This window comes from Halyomorpha halys, unplaced genomic scaffold (genome assembly GCF_000696795.3).
Source record: "Halyomorpha halys isolate HHAL.00 unplaced genomic scaffold, Hhal_1.1 Scaffold1034.1, whole genome shotgun sequence".
Classification (NCBI taxonomy): domain Eukaryota; kingdom Metazoa; phylum Arthropoda; class Insecta; order Hemiptera; family Pentatomidae; genus Halyomorpha; species Halyomorpha halys.
In genome coordinates, this window is record NW_027109491.1 from 562,717 (window position 1) to 578,586 (window position 15,870).

Sequence of the window (15,870 nt, forward strand, 5' to 3'; positions counted from 1 at the left end):
CCAAGATTTTCAAGTGTATATGAAACATACAACATATTTACTTATTGTATTTATTATTTGTACAGTTGTAAATCACATTAAATTAATAAAAAAAAAAATCGCTGAAAACGAGAAGAGCTGAAAGAAAGGATTGAGTATTCTGTGAAGACAGTTAAAGGAAGAAGAATAATTTTTTTGTTATTTTATCTAGGAGTTTTTATTTTAACTTTGGACAATTGGTGAAGAACCAAGACATGTAATCGGTTGTAGAATAAATATTTGTAGCGTTTCATTTTTTTTTAAAACTATTAACAATATTTATTTGTGTAATCATTTTTTTTTTTTTTTTTAAGATAAATGTTTTGTCATAAAAAATACAAGGTTCGGAATTTTTGTCGTTTAGTTTAAATAAACAATTAAAATAAAATAAAAAAAAGGTTAAAAGAATCATTCGAAACAATAAACTCACCGCGATCGAGTCGTTGAGAATCAGTGCAGATAACAGATGCATTTAACAGACATGAGAAGTTAAGTGTATGTATAGATAAGTTGTGGGTACAAACCTATCATGTTCACCATTGGTTTATAAGCATGTTTGTTTGTAAGTAGGCACTTCATAATCAAGTCCTACTCACAACATTCAAGTGCTGTAATGTAGTCGAAGTACTTTCAAAACGCTGGAGGTCCAGTGGTCAATGAGGGAAGGGGAAAAGAAAAAGAGTCGTTAGATTTTCTTCTTTGTATTTTTTTATGTTTAGATAGAAATTAAAAATCCAAATCCCCGACCTCGGCACGCCACCGAATAAACCTTCTATTTTCGTTCAGATTACATTAATATGCAAACCACCCACAAAACAAAAAATATGTCATGACTTTTTTAAAGCCGAATAAAAAACATCGTAATATGTGAGGCCTAAATAGAGCTCTTTATATTCAAAATGTTCTAAGACAATAAAAAAAATATTAAAAAATTCCGGAATCAAAAAAACACCGCTATGCAACTTTATTTTGGTAAACATCAAATAAATTGCTATATATAAGAGGAAAATCAGGTAACATGATCTATTTTAAAGTGCACTTAGCTAACTCCGATCTGTGTGCCAATAATGGTTGAAGGACATTATCTATAATGTTGTATTATGTCAAATTCATGAAAAAATATGTAAAAACTGAATCACGAAATCATATAAACTTAAACTGCGTTATATAAAAAAAATATTCTGCATTATAAAATTGTATTTCTTCTTTGTTTTTTGCATAATCTAGGTAGTTCAGAAAATATTGTGAATTGTGATAAAAAAATGAACGAAATTGTAGGTTTTCCGAATTTTATCCCGGATTTTATTATTAATCTTAATGTAATACCAAACCGATCAACAAAAAAAATCAGAACTATTTCACCCTTTAAATTTAATTTAGAATTTTTTTTTTATCACCAATTCTAATATCCACTTGTGAAAACTAAAGGTTGTTCTCACATTTCAAATCTCTGTACCTAAAACTAATTTTATTAATTTCAAAATTTAAATTTTCCCTTCTCAAATAGCTTTTACAAATCAACATTTGCAATAAAAAATTTAACTTACCTTCATGAGATGGTCCTATAATAATTTTTAAATATCTTACACAAAATGGGTATTTTAGACTTTTGATAGAGAATTTATTATTTTTTTTTTATGTTCCGTTCTCTGGTTTAGAAATATAAGCTGGTTTCATCTTTATGAATATTGACAATCAATACAAAAATTCTTAAGATATGAAGTTCTCTACTAGCTTGGGAAATACTGTAATAAATAAATAACTATAAGCTTTTATTATTATTATTATTTTAAGGCATCAACCACTTTGGAGTCATTATTTTCTTAATATGCGAAATTTTATTAGTCCTTATGGCCTTACTTTCAGAATTTTGTCTTATGTTCACTATTGAAATGTATAACTTTTGAAAAATGGGAACTTGTGGTAAATTTTATGGTAACGTTTTGAGAGATTCAGAAATTCAAAAAGTTAAAGTTAAAACTGATCACCATTGTTTAGACTTTTCTCATTTACAGCAGAAATCTTATTACGAAAAAAGATAACTGTGTAAGTTATTGCACATTGAAATGCTTTGACCAACACCTCGGCCATGTCATAGCTTAGCTAAAGCTTGGATTGATTAATTAACAACCTTAGCACCTTGTAACATGACAGTCAGACTCGTCAAGGCCTACAGCTGTTTTTATTTTATAATTTCATTTATCTCACGCATATTATAATCTTTTTTTTTCTTGATGGGAGCTATAGCAATATGCGGGTATTGTTTGCTAAGTTCGAACAATTGTTTGCTCGGGGAGAAAAATTAAGGCTGTCCGGAAGATACCCTGGATCGATCACAACCTTCCGGTATTGTTGCCAGATTTACATACAAGCGAGTATCGCTTCCTCGTTCCACCGAACAGGAAAAGGAACGTCTGAAGGCTCTGCTATCTGAGGAGATTTCTAAATTTCACAATTTGCCTGCCTAGATTCGGTAAGTGTTGGTCGGTCTGCGTCCTGGTGCGTTGTATCGATTCCAAACGAGAGTTGTCCTTCGCCACTCTAGGGGTATCATAAATATAAAGTTATCAGGACGTACTGGAATCTTGTGGGGATATATCTTTTAAACATCAAATGGAGTGGAATTTTATTATATAATATTAATAACATTTGAGTACTGGTTTACTGCTGTTTGTCCAGTTCTCCAATATTGGACTTCTATTTCAATTAAACCTGAAACATATTTTAAATTTAGGGTAAATTAAAAAAAAAAAAATTATATATATAAATAATGAAGAAGATGGTCAAGGCTGCGGCCAAAAGAGAAACAAAAATAGTAAAAAAACTATTTTTTTCCGACGTTTCGCCCCACTTTATAGAGCTACATCAGGGCTAGAAATATAAAAAAAAAACAACTAAGAACATTTTGACATTGTAAGCTAATAAGATACAAATAAGTAGATTTGAGACAACAACCCCTTCCGTCTTTCAACGTGTTAAATTTTGTTTTATCAAATCTACTTTTCTGTTATTGCGTCTCCTGTACATTTTTATCCTGATAGTTTCCATAATTTTTTATATTCTTATCATTGTTTATTTTATATTGATACTATTTTATTTCTTCTTTTCCTTTATTTGTATATGATTTTCTTAATTGTATCTTATTATCTTACAATGTCAAAATGTTCTTAGATGTTTTTGGTTGCCTTGATGAAGTTCTACAAAGTTGGGCAAAACGTCGGAAAAATAAATAGTTGTTTATTATTTTTGTTTTTCTATTGACTGGAAACCTTATCTTCTGCATAATTAAAAAAAAAATAAGGTGTATCAGCCAATTAAGAGTTAGAAACTTGGAGAACATCAAACTTGGAACATGGAAGCAAAAATTCTCTTTCAAGGCAAACGAACTCTGTCCATTTTGCAAAAGTTATTTCAATAATAGTTTGTACCACATCCTCCTACATTGTCCAACCTTTAAGGAAAATAGACAATCTATCTTAAAGCCACCCATGTATCATCTTGCGACCTACAAAATATCAAGTAAAAAAAAAATTAAACATTGACGATGAAGTTAAACTGAATAGACTCTATATTGACATTTTAATAGAATGCAATAAATTTTACTCTGTAAATGGCACATAAACAGTGACATGCAATTAACTTTCGAAGACCAATTAATAATTATACTTATATTATGTTTTGGTTTTTTTAAAAATGATTTTGATTATTATTACGTTTACTGGAGTTAAGCATATTGCATTAATAGTTTCGTATTATACAGTCTGTTTTATCTTTTGTTTTTGTGATGGAGCACTAGACTCAGGTTTTGTTATAAAAATGTAATATATGATTAATGAAAACGTTGACGTGAAACGACTTCAGGACAGAAAAGTGTATACATAAATATAAATGTAATGCCTAGAATGAATTATTGTTGTTTATACAATATCGTTAAAAATTTATTATTTTTAATTTATTATAAAATTGAAACTGTTTTATAAATGTAAAATATTTTTCTCATTTTCATTGCATACTTAAGAGAAAAATGAATTGGTTTGTAGCGAATTTTTACTTCATAATGAATGTTGAGGGTATGTATTTTAAATAACAACAGTTTTCACTTATATTAATTTTTAATTATTAATATATAAAACCACTTTAAATAATTATGAACTTATACTGCAGAGCAATGGACATGATACGACCTACGTTATTAAGAGTAGATTGATGAAGCAATATTGGTTTAAAAATTCCAATTTGTTTTCTGTAAAAATCAATCACAGAAGGTTTTTGCTAACCAAAAAAACTAATACTCTTTACTTGTTGCTAAATTAATTTGTGAATTTAATTATCTATTTGTTGTAAAGAAACTTGAGTGAAAACTGGCTCTACGATATTTTTATCACATATGGATTATCAGAGAATTCCGAACTTCCATGACAGTAACTCCATTCAATTCCTCGGATACTTGTTTGTACTTTACTATCGTGCTACTATTTTACAATAAACCGAAATGCACCTTGGCTCTCAGGGTGGATGTGTGGGCCTTGGCCCATTCCGGTCAGCAATAACGGCCCAAATATTCAATGTACTTTTTTAAAGTATTAAGTATGTATCGGTACACTTCAAGGTTTAAAAAAAATCTGAAAAAAATGTCGCTTATTTATTTTCATAGCAACGCCAATTATTGTTATATAATTTATTTTTAATAAAATAAAACGGACGTTCTAAATTATACCTCAAAGAGAAACTATATAATATATGCATAGTGTAAACAGTATAGCATATAATTATTTACTAAACCTTATATGACCTTAAGCTTGCCAACTTTACATGCTAAAAAATCACACATTTAGAAGATACAAACGTTCCGTTCACACTTTTGAATGACTTCAATGAACTCACCATTATACGTTTTATACGTATATACACCTACAGGTATTAGTACAAGAGCCCAAGGGGAGAAAAGTCAGTTATTTCACCCCAATTTTTGATTACTTTAAAGAAAACTATGTATAATTACTAGTCAAAATTGATGAGTCAAGGAATAAAAAATACGTAGGGGGAATAAAAAAATTACGGATTTTTAAAAACGTTAAAAATAATAAATTTTTCATTCGGAGTTCTATATCTTTAAAACTACCTACAGCAATAGAAAATCTAAGAGAACATAATTTATAATAAATATAATAAAGTAGAGTACATTTGCTGAACTGTAAGCCCTAATAGAGCTATTTACGTTCAATTTCTCGAGAATTTCATAAAAAGCAACATTTCATAAAAATGTTGTACGGAACGTACTAAAAGATCAGTAGTTAGGGAAATTATTTTGAAAAATCTATATCTCAAAAACCATTTGACATACAGATGTCTATTAGCACTCAAATTAAAGCTAGTTTGATGTGATATAATGTAGTTTATGGTGCTTATCGTCGTAGGAGTAGTAGTTTTTATGATATTTGCTAAAATAAATTGATTTATAGTTGTTCGGACAAATTTTCATTTGCCAAATTTATATTCACATGTGAATATCATACAAACTGTTGTCCCTACGAAGATAAGTTCCATAAACTACTTTATAGTAAGTTAAATTTTCATTATTTTGAGTGTTGGCAGACATATGTGCGTCTTATGGATCTAGAGATATATTTTTCAAAATAAAACATTTTATACAAACAACTAGTAATTAACAGTTTGTGAATTTATTTTGTCAAATATCAAAAACTACTTACATTACTCCTAAAAAAATAAAAGTTATAAGCTATTTTATATTAAATTTAACTAGCTTCAATTTGAGTGCTGACAGACACCTACGTCCTATGGTTTCTGAAATAAAGTTTTTCAAAACTCAAACTTATGGTTCGAACAACTATAAATCAATTTATTTTAGGATATCATGGAAACTACTATTCCTACAAAGGTAAAGGTCATAAACTACTTTATAGTACGTTAAACTAGCTTTAATTTGAGTGCTAATAGACATCTATACGTCACATAGTTCCTGAGATATTGATTTCTCAAAATAAATTAACTAACTACTAATCTTCAAGTAGATTTTTAAGAACTGTTGCTTTTTAAAAAGCTATATCTCGAGAACTGTTGGACGTAAATAGCTCTATTAGGGCTCATATTTCAGTAATCTTACTCTTCTTTAAATAATGTTCTTTTAGATTTTCTAGTGCAGTTGGTAGTTTATAAGTACAGAGCTCCGAATGAAAAATTACTATTTTTTAAGATTTTGAAACAGCCGCCATTTTTTATTCCCTCTACCTTAATTTGGCAGACTCAACAGTTTTGACAAGTGATTATACATAGTTTACATTAAAGAAAAAAATAGAGTGAAGTAACTGCCTATAAAAATCTCAATAAATTTGTACAAAATAATTTGTTGCCATTACATCCTGATATAACTTGGAAGGAGTAAGGCTGAGGGATCTTCTAGCATGACAACACAGCTTAGTTTAATATCAGGATTATGCACCATTGAGTACTGTCTATATCTCATGTTTATATATTTTTTCATTACTGTCTGTCTCATTTGCAAATTTTTTTTATCGCAGTTGCAAATGAAATTTTTAAAATTAAAAAAGGGAAAAATAAATATTTAGAAATTTGACACTGTAAAAGTGGCCTAGGATAAAGATAATGAAAACATATATATTATTGAATTAGGATTATCTTGTATTTTTTTTTCGTATGCACAGTGAAGGTATTTATTGTTCGTATGTACAGTGAAAGTATTTATTTATTTTTCGTATGTACAGTGAAGGTATTTATTTATTTTTCGTATGTACAGTGAAGGTATTTATTTTTGGCATAAGAATATTGTTTTTGAAGAGATAAGAACATCAACTAAGCATTGTTTCAACAATATAAAATTATGATGGTCAATTGAGAGAACCTAATCAGTAAATCTTATTTTATTAGCCAATGTTTTAGCCTAAACTGTAGGCACCCATAAGGGCTATGTAAAAAATATATTTATCAATTAGGTTTTCGTCGATACAAACCCCCAAGAAAAATGGTATATATCAAAACCGAAGTTTCGGGATATTTAATTCTTTTGAAAAACTTTTATTAGGTCTTTATAAATAACCGCTTATTTTCTTGGAGTATTTTTAACAGATAATGTAAAATGTTATTTCTAACAGAATACTTAATAGAACATAGAACTTCCACTAAAGTGCCGAATACTTGGAAATTCCTATTTTGACATACACCACTTATGCATTAAACGGCTTATATATACAGAAATATTTATTATTTATGTTTGCTTTTTCACTGCCAAAGGTAGGGAAGGTTTTCATTCATGCGGTTAATAGAAGAAATTGAAGTCCGCTAAATCTAAAATTTTGCTGGCAGTTTACGTTTTTGACTGTCTGTAGGTTTGTTGTAAAATATGTATTTGGGCAACTATTTAATTAAATTGCGTTAGCTACTTTCGCAAAATTACAAATACGAACGACTCCTTTCTTGACATCTTTATTTTGTCAACAGCTCGCCCTATTGGTTTAGTTTTTTAATAACTCGTTAATTTTAAACTATAAATTATAGCTACCCAACAGGACTCCCCAAATTGAGCATAATTTCGAATAATGTCCAATTAAGAATATATTTTTTTTTATAATTTATTTATTATTATTTACAACTGTTTAAAAATATATACAAGTAAATTTGTTGTAGGTGATATAACGACATGATACAAACAAGTGGGGAATAAATTCATTGATAGAACTCTAATAAGAATAAATATTAAATTTAAAAAAAAAACAAAAAAAACAGATAAAACATTGAGGAAACAACGTATTTGGCAGACTTTTTTTTTTCCTGCAGTTAAAAACCTAATTCTTAAGTTAGATGTGATTAATCCACTACATAAAAGATAAGAAACGCGAAACTGACATTAATAAAATGATTGATAGGAAAAATAATCAGTTTAAAGCAATATATTTGAGCCGAATAAATATATCTTTTTCGTTAAATGATGTAGAAATGTGTTACTATAGTTCAAACATTTATACACCAATAATCGATATATATATATTTTTATAGATATAAACAATTATTTAAATAAAACAAAATAAATAATTACATGAGCACATAAGGAATTAATAAATAATTATTGTACGTTTTAGTTTTAATTTGGTTCTTATTTCTTCTTTCCACTTCCTATTTAATAATTTAAATGCATTGGTCATAATATACTTAAAAATTAGACTCATGAAATATTCTATAAAAGTACATAGAATAAAGGTTAGAAATGAAAAATCGTATTCTATAACATATTAATATGGTTTTTAAAATTATAATTAATAAAGTAACTACAATACAATATTTATGTTAATTGAATAAATTTTCATGTATTCACAATGCATTAATAGTGAATATTAAAAAACAATAATAAATAGGACTTTCGAAATGAGTAATAAAACATCACTTGTTGAGAATCTTTAATTGAATTTTTGTCTTTGTGTATAATATAATGAATTGGTATAGAGCAATGTTGTTTATAATTCCTAATTCTAAAGAATGCTTTGTCTGAAGTAAATTGGAGAATTACCTGTTATGCTGTGTCAACAAGGACGATCATTGTCAGTATGCTCAGATAGAAAAATATTTAAAAATGTTAGTTGTCATTTTAATTTTATATTTACCCATTATAACGTTAATGCACCTTTCAGTGTCAAAAAAATTATTTAATTTTAAATAGGTAGTTAATACGTAAATAGTTTTCTAGTGTATAATATTTTTTTTAATGACTGTCCATACAGAGAATGTAACTCTAAATAACAACTTAATTTTTTAAAAATATTTTTCGGGGATAATTAAATAATATTTTTCAAGAAATATTAACCTATAATAAAAATTTTAATTAATGAATGGAGGTCTAGTATTTATAAGGTAAAATATAAATATAAATAAATCTGTTTAAAATTCTATGTTTGAAGACTTCATATTTTTTGTATATTTTTAATACTTCCTAAATAAACATAAATAAATAATAAAGTATCTTTCAGAGATCACAGTTTCAGTTCTGTAAACTAGCTTAAGTATTTGTGAAGCCTGGTTAGAGATGACAACAATGTAGAGAGCGAAATACAGGATATACAGATACCAGGCAGCAGCAGGTAATATATGTTCGTAAAAAAAAATGTTTTCTTTTGAAGTTAATGACTTCCAATATAATGAAATTTTTTATTAAAATTATCACCACATGGTACAACGTTTCGGGACCACTGTGCCTAGTGATGTCTGTGCTAAGGAGTAGTGAACATGCACAAATTGTGACATGATTTCCTATAAGAAATTATGAGGTTTAAGGTGCATGAATATGGGACAGTGGTCCCGAAACGATGTACCGTGTGGTGGTAATTTTAATAAAAAATTTCATTAAATTGGAAGTCATTAACCTCAAAAGAAATTTTTTTTTTACAAATTGACTCACCAAATAGAGATAATCCAGAAATATATGTTATTTTTCACTGCAAAGAATACTGACGTTTAAGATGCTTAACTTCAGGGAGAGAAAGGCATTGAGAATGGTATGGGGGGAGAGGGGGAGTTTCGTAGAGTGGGATTTGGAGAAGAAAAAGAAATGAGGAGCTGATGGAACTGTTTGGGGAAGCTAACTTCGTGGCATTAGTGAATAGAGGATGCCCGATCAAAGGATACCCAAGAATATGCTCCGTGGGAAACCGGATGGAAAACGAATAAGAGGACGTTCCCAGATCAGATAGCTGGACGATGTGAAGGATTTTAAATGATCAAAAATGGATATAGAGAGCAAAAGATCGTGGAGATGGGTCGACTGTAGTAAAGGAGGTCAGAGTTCTTGTAGGACCGTAGTACCACAATAATAAATAAATATATTTCAAATGAATTTTTTTCACGAGTAGTTTTATTAAAACCTGTTATAAAAATTGCAGAAACAGCTGAAATTCACCATGTTTTGGAATACAAAAATACCGTAGATTCATTACCGATTTTGCTATAAACTTATAGATTTATTAACAATGCATTTAGATGACAATGGCAATACAGAAAATAACATGAAAATTTGAGAGATGTACTATTATCAACAAAAAATTAAAAAAACATTTTCTGAGTAACAAAGGGTTTTTGAGTGTCTAATTTGGTGTCATTTTTTATGACTTATTAAGCCGTGTGAAGCTCTTACCAAACAATTAAATAGTAGAAACTAAAAAATCAGTTAGTATAAATATTTTCAAGCTTTCACAATTGCCTTCAGTAATCATAAACTGACTAAAGATTCAAGAATGTAGAACTGATTTTTTTTTTCTTCCAGTTCTTGAAAAAACATATTTTTCAAAGCGGTTTATCGATCTGGTATTATATTAGTGATGTAATAAGAAAAATACGTTACGCAAGTATGCTTATATCAAAATGGTGTTATGGTTATTATCAGCAAGTTTCGTCATATTGTCAATATCCTCGACCTGCTGTGCATCATGTAATTTTCTAAAAAAAATTATTCAAAAATAGGGCGTTTGATAAACCTTTTGTGAACTTGTTACGTTCTGCAGATGTTTACTATCTTAATGTGTCTGGTGATATTTGTTAATTAAATATTTACGAAAAAAAAATAAATAGAAAAAGACACTGAATCACTGTTACATTATTATTTGTTTTCCACTTGTGAGGTTGCATTCTGAAACCTAGTTTCAATTCTTTTATTTATGTGGTTAACGTTTTTGGTTCTTGATCATCACGGGTAAAAGGATTTCTTTCAACAAAAATTAAAGACTAAATTTTTCGTTTATTTTCAAAATCCCATATCAGAGCCCACGAAGAAAGGTGTCGTAATTGGAGGATTAAAATAAATCTTTTACCCTTCGTCATAAACCTACCGACTGCCCTACAGTCTTCTTTAATAATGTTGATCTTACCCCTGTCGAACAGATCCGCTACCTTGGACTACATTTGGAGAAACAACTAACCAGGAATCCTCACACAAGACTGAAAAAAACAGTAAACTACACGTCGATTTTTACTATTACACCAGTTACTAGACAAACGGTCTAAACTTCCTACAAAAGACTGATATACATGACTGTAATAAGGCCAATCTGGACATACGGAGTTGAGCTTTGGGGCTCCACTAAACCTTCGAATTCCTCTCGTATCCAATCATTGCAATCCAAAATCCTTCGTAAAATCCTCAATGCTCCTTACTTTGTCACAAATAAAATCATACATAAAGACCTTAATGTTCCATATGTAACCGATCTAGCAGAACCAGACATCATACCTTCCATTACAAAATTCCTGACCACCCAAACACACTAGTTTCTACCTTGCTTTTTCTTCCATTCCAGATTATCTTCTGAGGTGTCTGAAAAGAAGATGGCCACGAGACCTGCTAATGTAAGACGTCATTAGAGTGCAACCAATAGGTAGTTTCCCTACACGGCTGTAACACTCCAATTAACTGAGATCAAATTTACTAAATGTATTATAATGTGCAGTTGTAAATAGCAATAAATAAATATTTTAAAAAACTTAATTTAGATAATACCGGTTATAGATAATAGATATTTATATGGACTAGAAGTTTAGCCATGGGACGGACAATATTGCGCTTTTCCTACAATTATTGTACGACAGTCAATGAATATAAAATATATATATATATTTGGATTCTACTGAATTAAAATTAAAATTATCTTAGTAGTCTAAACTAATATTGGAACTAGGTACCAAGGTGTTTTTCAAATAACTTTTTTTAATTTATAAAGGTTTATAATGTAAGACGTCATTAGAGTGCAACCAATAGTAGTTTCTCTACACGCCTGTAACACTCCAATTTTACTGAGATCAAATTTACTAAATGTATTATAATGTGCAGTTGTAAATAGCAATAAATAAATAAAATATAAATTTTCAAAAAATGTCCCATCTCGAATTATATTATACTAGTCAACCCGGCATTGCTTCGCTATTGCAATATTTGAGGACGAATATAGATTTAATGAACACAATTGATATTTTGTTATAAATTATTGTGTTAGTTTAATTTAAACATTAAAAAATACTTTATTATATGGTTTGGTAACATGAATTAAATCATTCATAGAATTTTTTTTCTTTTTTTCTATTGTTCCGAAAGAGACGAATTGATTGGTTTACAATAACAGTGAAAAAACTGATAATTTCTAAGCTACAAACAAAAAACACTCAATTTTCTTCATACATTTTTTTCTACTTGAGAATTCGGGGATTTCATTGTCTTTAAAGCTTCCCTCGGCGAAGGGGAATATTTTGAAAAAACTCCTCGTAAATTGGTCCACTAATTAAAAAGTTTATTGTGGAAAAAGATTTGACCATTTTCTTTTATATATATAGACCACTTAGAAGGTTTGTGAAAAAAACGACAAATATGCTTTAAATGTTTTGAGAATAAATGGGTTTATTTAGAGATAATGCAGTATCAAAATTGGTAATTAAGTAATTGAAAATGGAATAGGCGAGTTTTGAAATGTAAGCTCTCAATTATTTTATATTTTATATTTACATAGGTAAAAATATCGCTAAAAATATTAAGTTAACTTTTAGTACAAAATATTGAATAGGCGTGGACATCTCATGCTACACAAAAATATTTCACAAAATTTTTGTGTTGATTAAACATTTCGTGATGACAGGCCTAGACCTCTAGTTGAACTCAACCACTGCCTATGTCGCTTTACCCTGGAGGAACTTAAAGATAGTTAAATCGAGCAATATTTAAAAAGCGCCTGAGATTGAAAAACGGCATGAAACCCTCCACTCCCGCCCTCCATGGTAGCCTTACTTATCTGACATTTTAAACAGACAATCATAGCGAGTAGGTTGGTCGATGTACGACATGTCACAATATCACAAGAGGAGATTATAAAAAAAGGCAATCCTTCCGCCACCGGACCCGCACTGCTAAGACCCCCGGGGAGCGACGGTCCTATATCACTTTTGAAATATTAGCTTAAAACGGGAAGAGGAAACTTTAAGATAGTTAAACCGAGCAATATTCAAAAAACGCCTGAAATTGAAAAACGGCATGAAACCCTCCACTCCAGCCCTGGCTGACCCAAAAGTTGCAAGTATCATCATTGCATTGCGTGCAGCGTTGATAGAGAATATTAATAGTAATAAGAAAAGTGTGTGTGTGGGTCCGGAATCATTTGAACAACGGAATCATTGACGTTTGGTCATCGTAATCTACTTCGTGTACTGGGCCTGGAATTACCCTTAATCAAGGTGCAAGCGTTGGTTCTTCCAGCAATGGCCGTTGTTGGCAAATGTTTTAAGCCTTCATACTGTAGCTGCTCCGGTTCGATTCTGGCCTTGGGGGGTTGACTGTTTTTACGTAGAGTCCTCACGGAATCTGGTTAGAATAGTGAGGTATCTTGTAGGATTTCCAGTTACAACTTTATTAAGAGTTGTGACTGTATCATTGGACTACTAAGACCAGGACCCTGTTTCATAATAAAGTACAAACTAATACTATTAGTAATGTAGATTTATCTTAATTCAAAATACACTGACTAGTACAATAATAACTTGTACTTTAGTATTTTTTAATTCTTGTAATATCACTAATAGTCATCCCTATCATGTAAAAAATAAGTATTAGTATTATTAACACACTAAGTTCTACACTTCTACTATGAACTAATACTATTAGCTTTCATTATGAAACAGGGCTCTGGTCTTCCTAACAGTTGATATCTTTTAATATTGTAATCATCCTAAATTATCTTAATGTCTGAGCTATGATAAAAAAAAAAAAAAAATAGTAATAAGAAAAAATGTTCTGCTACTAACCTAAGAAATCTTTTGGGTTTGATAATAATAAGCTTATGCTTTTTCGTGACCTGTCATAGGAATAGTCCTGGTCAATATTACTCATAACTCCTAGATTTTTTCCTCAACAAGTTAAATCTGAGGTACCCACTTTATGAAGCCTGAATATGCCCAGATGTATCACCTACACCCATCAATCCATAGCCGAGAGAACATAATTGGTGCGTCTACTTACTATGGTTCTGAAAATATTCTTAAATATTAAGAGTGCACGCTATTTAAGAGTACATAATTTCATTCTTTTCTCTTTTTATCGGCTGGCAGAGATAAAGAGCTCAAGATATACAGCCAATTTTACTTCCTCTATTGTCTTTCTTCATAATTTTATAGCTCCTTCATTATTTTTATTTATATTTATTGTCGCTAATTTTGGGGTTTGTTTTGTTGTTTTGGGCTCCTAACATCTACATCAATTATTTCTTCAATGCAATTCCACTTTAAATATTCCAAATTGATCCAATTCGTAGGTGCGTATGATACCAAGTTATATTATATTATTTAGTTAATAATAATAAAGTTAGTAATTAACTAAATAAATAATATAATATAATTAATTAAATTATGTATATTTTTCTTTTTCATGATATGTAACAGAATGAACTATCATAGCAAGAGTACTTCTGTCCATCTCTTAATAGATATATAATTATTTTTTTCTTTTTTTTCTGACCTCCTAAATCTGTATTTACAGCAAATGCATATATACAATTGACTTGGTCTAGTTAAGTATATGTAGAGACATTATAATAATCTTGTATTGGATATATAATTTTTTTTTTCATAACATCCTTTATTATTATATTTATTCAATACTTACATACACATGCATAATAGAAATAGCAAATGTATATTAGCATACTACTGCCTTGGATTGCCTTGTGGCATTGTAAGGTAAAGATATGAAATTAATATTGGATATATTAATTAATATTAAAATTTTAAATTATATAAAATTAATATTAAAATCGGATATATAATTAATTATATTTCAAGGTAAAATATTTTTCGTTTGAAAAAGAAATATATGGGACGAGCAGTTGTTAAAACATAGGTGTATCCAGGAAATTACATTTTACATCGCTAAGCGAAAGCATTCAATACAATTTAATTTACATTTGACCAAGTCTACACAAATACCCAACTTCTCAACAACTTTGAGCTGATTCAGATGTATAGGTGTGCCAAGGAAAAAGTATTTTAGCATACCTGATAGAAAGTTGAGGAATAATTTACATTATACCATGTCAACACAAATCTTCAAGTCTCCTTAACTTCAGATCAAACCAAACGATCTGTTTTCGAAATACAGGAGTGCAGAGCAAAATAACGATATAAAACGTAATTTCAAATAAAATAGGAATCAGATTATTTTTGTACTGATTTCAACTTCCTTTCTGATATAGACCAAATCGGGCGAATTGTTTTGCATAACAGATGTGCCGATGAAAATAGGTTTACGCTAGCACAGACCAAAGTAGTGAACGATAACTAGTAAAATCAATGTGGTATTAACTATGTACCATACGCGAACACATATTTGACTACACACTAATATATAGACAGATACGGAACCAAGAAATTTTAATTAGGAATAATTAATAGTGAGGAAGTTAAAATAAGGATGGACAAGTAATCATATCAGAAACAAGAAAAAGTGACTATGAGAAACTGTTTCAGGGTTTTAGATCATATCAAGTAAACAAGTTGAAAAAAAAAATGCATAAAACATATTTTTCAGATGCAAATGTGATCGAAGAAAAACAGTTTTTTTTCTTATTTACATTTTCAACAAGATTAATTCACTATTGTTCCCCAGACTTATTGACTACAGTAAAATAAAAAAAAAAGATAATAATAATAACAGAAAAGAGTATAAAAAACAAAACAGGAATACAATATTAATCAGAGTGAAATTGTTTATTTTTTCTAGTCTATTGTTGCTGATCATTACGTGTGAACATCCCATCTATGGCTTCTGTTTTATTTATTTAAGTGTTTCGACCACTAGGGTCA